At 40.4% G+C, this 6,055-nt stretch overlaps 1 pseudogene; it reads left to right on the top strand.

Moving 5' to 3' along the window:
• The first annotated feature begins 4,157 nt into the window (after positions 1-4,157).
• On the top strand, positions 4,158-5,049 carry LOC141573118 (mitotic spindle assembly checkpoint protein MAD2A pseudogene; annotated as a pseudogene).
• Positions 5,050-6,055: the final 1,006 nt, after the last annotated feature.

Raw genomic sequence — 6,055 nt, 5'->3', positions numbered from 1 at the left:
TGGAAACGCTCAGAGATCACCTCCCTGGAATATTTCGCGCCCTCGTTCAAACATAATCCTAAATTTTCTTTGTTCGGTGCAGTCCCACTCCTTCTGGTCCAGTGCACTCCTGAATTTTGGGAATATATTTTTCTCGTTTAGTAAATCCTTGGCCTGCTTGCCTTTTTTCATGAGGTATTGTTCCTACATCCTGGAATGCCTTTCTGCGATGATACAAGGGGCTGATCTCAGCTAAGACATAAGATGAGAGCAAAAGAATTTTTTTTAAGCCCTCACAGTTTTTGGGAGCCTGCCAGAATTATTGGGGCACTGCTAGCTCCTGGAAACCGCTGCCCCTGAGAGCACAAGGATGTCTGCCCGCAGAGGTGAGCAGTGTTTTTGTTCACCATGTCAGTCTTCCCGGTGTATTTATGGGGTTTGGGAGAATGTAGAAGTTCCTCATGTCCTTTTCCTCTCTTCTACAAGTAGATTGGCAGGGAAAAATGTTTGTGAAGCTAGCTTCTCGGGAGTAGCGACTCACAGCTTTTCTTTATTGATTCTTTCCTTTTAGAAGTGATCATTTTTTTCTGTGTCTATGTCTCTTATGCCGTTTGTCATAAAAAGAAAATACCACAGGGACAGAAAGCCTTTGGCTTCCTCGGTTAAGATGTAAAAAGGCTTATGGGTTTGAGTATCTATTAAAATCCTATAATCAGTGGCCAGACTGTGGCTACTTTGAATTGAAAAAATTGCTAATTTTGAAAATGTGTTAAGAAAACTCTCATGACAAACAGCTGTTTTATTGGAACCTAGAGAAAGACCACATGTTTAATACAAACGAATTCAAGGAAATTTAACTTTTGAAATAGTTCTTCAGCTTGTTGGGTCTTAAAAATGCTAATATCAACATTAGGTTTAAAAAAGGCAGAAGGGAAAATTAAGAGATGTGCAAATTTTTAAAAACTGTATGGCGATCTAAGAGTATGAGAATTGCTATGTTGGAACAGGTTTTAAAGATTCTAATACCTGATCAGAAACTTGACAAAAATGGAAGCTGTATTTTTCAGTCTGATAGAAAGTAGGGTCTCAGCATCTCCCCCAGGTCCTCTCCCAAGCAGATCAGAAATGTAAACGCAGCCCACAATTGCCAGAGGCCACATAGCTAAACAAAGGAAAAGAAATTGCAAAAGGGGCAGTTTTAACAACACAAGCCTTCCTGTCCAGCCTGGCTCCCCTTTTCCTGCCTCCTGAAAGACTGTGAAGCACAAATGAAAACCTGAGCCCAGTACCCTTAGCAGCAGACAGGAAGACTCCATGCAGGAGCCTCACAAAACTTGACCTGCCACGTGTGTTCATCTTTTCCTGAATTACCTGTAAATCTCCCATTTTTATATCTAAAATCTAAGAGCCCATTCCCACCCTTGTCTAAAATGTCATATTTACCTGATTTCTCCCGTCTTTGGAAATTTCATGCTTGTGTGAATTCCAGGTGTGCATGTATTACATTCCTGGCCTCTGTCTGCAGTTGGGTAGAAGTTAGAAGGGGTGCGAGTCCTTTCTTTTCTGAATAAGATTTGCAGGAAAATATTTTTGAAGCAACTTCTTGTACCTAGAGACTCCAGAGTTTTCTTAATTCTTTTCTCCCAGAGATGTTTGTTTCTTCATGTGTCTGTGTCTTGCGTGTCCTTTGTCCTAAGAAGGAACTACCATAAGGACAGAACACGGGCACAGGCTCCCATAAGCCTGTCGTTGGAGACAGCCCCACAGGCTGTGAAGTTAAGCGGTTCTCTCCAGACCGGCGTCTGCGGAAACAAACTTTGCTGTGTGGGTCCCTGTCTAGAAACCACATGAGGTTTTTCTTTCCTTCTGCTGTGTCCCGGGAGCTTGGGTTTGTGACCGAGGAAGGTAATCCTCTCTGGTTCCCACCATCCGCCATGTGCACTTACTCCATTGCACCTGGTGCCCAGTGGGGTTAGATCGGGTTCCCAGTGCACCTCTGCCTGGCTGTGCCAGCTCCCAGGGGAGTGTGTCCAGAGGGGCCTCTGCCCATAAGGGGCATCTGTCCCCCCAGCTTTCTAGATGCCGGTCCACAAATTAGTGGGTTTGAGGCTGGAGGTGCCTCACATTTTGTGGGATACTTGAGACACCCTGTCCACCCCACCATCCCGACCGCTTGGGTGACAAAGGTCTGTGCTGTCTCTGTCTTTGGGGGTGACCCTTTGGCTCTGGGAGGGCTGCATCCTCTGCACTCTGTGTGGAGGGGCCTCTGGCTTCCTGGCCTGAGCTGTAAGGAGGCTGGTTGGTGTGTCTCACTATTTAGACCTCACTGTCCTTGTACAGACGATGTATCCTGGAATGGGAAAAACGTCTACATTTAATTGTGTTATAGAGCTCTTGTGACAACTAGTTGTTTTCTTGGTAAACCATCTCGTGCGTTCTCTACAGTTATTACTAATTCTGTTAATTTGTAATGTCAGTGTGAAACCACTTTGTGTTTGTGGTAAGATGTTTTGTAGCTCTGGATGGTGTTACTAGTTTGTAGTATCTGATCGGGTAGAATAAATTAAATGCTTATATAAATTAAACAGAATACAAAGTAACCCATAGGCTTTTCAGGATCAAATGATCTGGTGAAATATTTGATATTAAAACTGGTTTTAGTTTGGTTTTATCACATAGTCATGTCTTTGAAAGTTATTAACGTAAAATATATATATATTTAAGTGGGTTTATAAAAATAAGTTTGTCATCTGTGTTACAAAATGTGTCAAGAAAACAGCTTCGGTAATAAGTGATTTTGAAATCTCAAATTTTTAACTAATATATAAAATAGATACAATGACAATAAAAGATATTTAGGCAAATTTTTAGCGATAATTATATTGTATATATACACTGAAAAGGGTTTCTAGGAGTCGTTGGTAAGTTGAATCTTTGAAGTTTTGTTATCTAAATTAATGATGGATATGTAGTGAATGTCTAGACTATTTCCAAATAGAAAATAATGAAACAGTACTGAAGATAGATTTATCAATTTTTGCTATTTATTGTAGATGAACTAAATATATTGGTGTATTAGTAAAGACGTCTTCTGCCACATTAAAATTTTTGTATGCACTATGGGTAGTATTATTTCTAGAAATTGTTAAATATGTTCATAATTGCATCCATCTCAAGAATCCTGGTATTGCTACAGAATTGCTTACTTTCACTGCTGATTAAGATGGACATTTGGATTGTTTAGGCCTCTGCTACTGTGAACAGTGCAGCTGTAGATTTATGTATCAGTTTATCAGTTTTGTTTGAACATCTCTTAAATTTTTTTTTTGGGGGGGGTCTATTTCTGTAAATGGATTTGTTGAAACACGTGGCAATCTTTTATGGGGTGGACATGCCAAACTGTAGTACCCCGAGGCCACACCATTTTACATTTTCAGAAGGAATGTTTAAGGGTTCTAATTTCTCGACATTGTTGCTGCCATTTGTTTTATTTTTCTCTATTATGGCCATTCTGGTACATGTGAAGGGGGATCACACTGTGGCTGTAATTTGCATTTGCATCAGGACTGAGGATGTGGGACATCTTCCTGTGCCTGTTGACCATGTGTGTGTCTAATGTGGAGAAGGTTCTATTCAGGTCATTTAAAAATTTTAGTTGTCTTTTTGTTCATGAGTTTTAGAAATTCTTTACTCTGGATAACAGACTCTTGTCAGGTATATAATATTTTTCCATTCGATGGGCTGCCTCCACTTTCTGGATCGCTCCTTTTGATACACACATGTTTCTAATTTGGAGGATGTCCAATTTACCTATTTGCTGCTGTTGCTTGTATGTGTTATCAAATCTAAAAAAAACATTGCTAATCGAAGGTCACAGAAATGTATATCCATGTTTTTTTCGAGAATATATACTTTTACCTCCTATATTTAAGCCCTTCATCTATTTCCAGTTAATTTTTTAAGTGGTGTGAGGTTAGAGTCCAGTTTCATTTCTCTTCATGTGTATGGCCAGCTGTGTAGCACATTTGTTGGAAATACCCTTCTTTACACAATTTAATGTTGTCTGCCCTTTATAAAAAATCAATGGATTTTGACCCTTGAACAACAACAAAAAATCAATGGATTTTAAATCTTTACATTTTACTGTATGTAAGAGATATACAATTAAAAAAGTTTATGTTTGGAAAAAAGATCACTGGACTTAGATGACAGGGAGCTGCCGTAAGCCCTGCCATCACCCTGTGAGTGGGCTCGCCCGTCTGTGGATCTGGCAATGGTCCTGCAGGTCTCCCGGGAGTGAGGCACCACCCTGCACGAGCACTGAAACCGTGGCTGAGTTCTTATTTGACATCAACAACATGTTATATCAGCGTGGCCTGTATCCACTTGAAAACTTGACTCTAGTGCAGAAATGTGGGCTCACCTTGACTCTAACTACTCATTCAGAGCTCATGAAATACCTAAATAACGTGGGACAACTAAAAGTTGGATTATACAAGAGTTCAGTTAAGAAAGTAGTGGCAGTCCTCTCACATATTGAAAGGGTCCTTGAAAGACGGTAATTTGATATTGTGACAAGACTGCCAGAGATGACAGTACACTCAGAGAAAAGGCTCAGAAAGCTCTCCAAGATGAAATCCTTTCTGTGATCAGACAGATCACAGCTACAGTGATATTCCTGTCATTGTCGGAAGTTTCTTGTTCCTTTGACCTCCTGATTTATACAAATATTAGGTTGTGACTGAAAAATGGGAAGAGACAGGACCACAGTTGATCACCAATTGTGAGCAAGTCTGTCTTCCTGCCTCACTACCACAATCCACAGAGTAAATAGCATGGTGGCCCACAGAATCCCTGCTAATGACTGTAGATGAGAAGAGAACAATAACGTAATCCTCAAATGTGCTTCTCCTGAAACCAAGTCAACTGTAGTTTACATATTTTATTGCTTAACTGTTATGCGGGGGAGAACTTAACATACTTTCCTGGACCATGAATGATTTTTCCATTTTTGGGGGTATCAGTTTGACTTCCAGTGCTGTTGACACAATTTTTTGCAGTGTTCAAAAAAGGGACCCAGCATATTATTTGTCTCGTAATGTCAATTCCTTGAAGGTGGTAACTGTAGATAGAAAAACTTTTGGTATAAAGCTAAATGCCTTCTCAAATCATACCTGTTTGTCAAGTAGCTTGACTCGGAATACAGGTAGGGAGTTATTTAAATATGAAACACAACAAAAGAAGTCTGAACACTCAGAATCTTTGTTCATGTCCTAAAATATCTGGTAATACATAAATAACAAAATATTGCTATCATGTCCTTTTGCCATTTATTTCATTTGTATAGTAACCATACTGAAAAAATCTCCAATTGGGTTGTAATTTATATCAGTTACACTTACAAAACTAATATTTCTACTGCTTAAATTCTGGTAATAGGGCACTCTTAAAAATATCTTTCTAGGGGTGGCTGGTTAGCTCAGCTCACTAGATTAGGTTATTAAGGTTATTTGCAGATTTTCCAGAATAGAATAACCAAGATTGCACCCAATGCTATAAGGACTATTTGGATCACTCTGTCCAGGACCCTGTGTGTGCAAGCTATTCTGGCCCACGTTGGTAATTTCAGCCTCGGTTCGGACTCAGAACTGGGTTAGAATCAGTGTTAATTTTAAATACCTGTGAAAGGGAGATAATCATTGTTTCTGCCTCAATTGGAAAATAGGAGTAGTAGGTGAGATGGGACCTGTGAGGGCCTAAAACAGATTTATCTCAAAGAGAATGTAGTCCCAGGGGCCTGGATTCTCATTTTAAGGCTAGTGGGCAGGGAAATGCTCTCTGCTGCCATCTGGTGTGCATTTTGGAATTAACACCCTGTGCAGGTCACCGGGAAAAGTTATTCTCTGCTGCCATCTTGTGTGCATCTTGGGAATAACAACTGAGTGGAGGTCAGGATAAGCTCTTCTTTCCAAAGGCTTCTGAGCCAAGGTGTCAGACCCAGGGCTGTGCCCCAGGTGCAGTCTTCTGTGCCCTGGGAGCTGCCCGCTGGAATGTGGAGTCCTGGAGGTGAAACCAA

The sequence above is a fragment of the Rhinolophus sinicus genome, linkage group LG09, assembly GCF_036562045.2.
Source record: "Rhinolophus sinicus isolate RSC01 linkage group LG09, ASM3656204v1, whole genome shotgun sequence".
Lineage (NCBI taxonomy): Eukaryota > Metazoa > Chordata > Mammalia > Chiroptera > Rhinolophidae > Rhinolophus > Rhinolophus sinicus.
The sequence above is the reverse complement of the archived record's forward strand: the minus strand, read 5'-3'. Positions and strand labels throughout refer to the sequence as shown.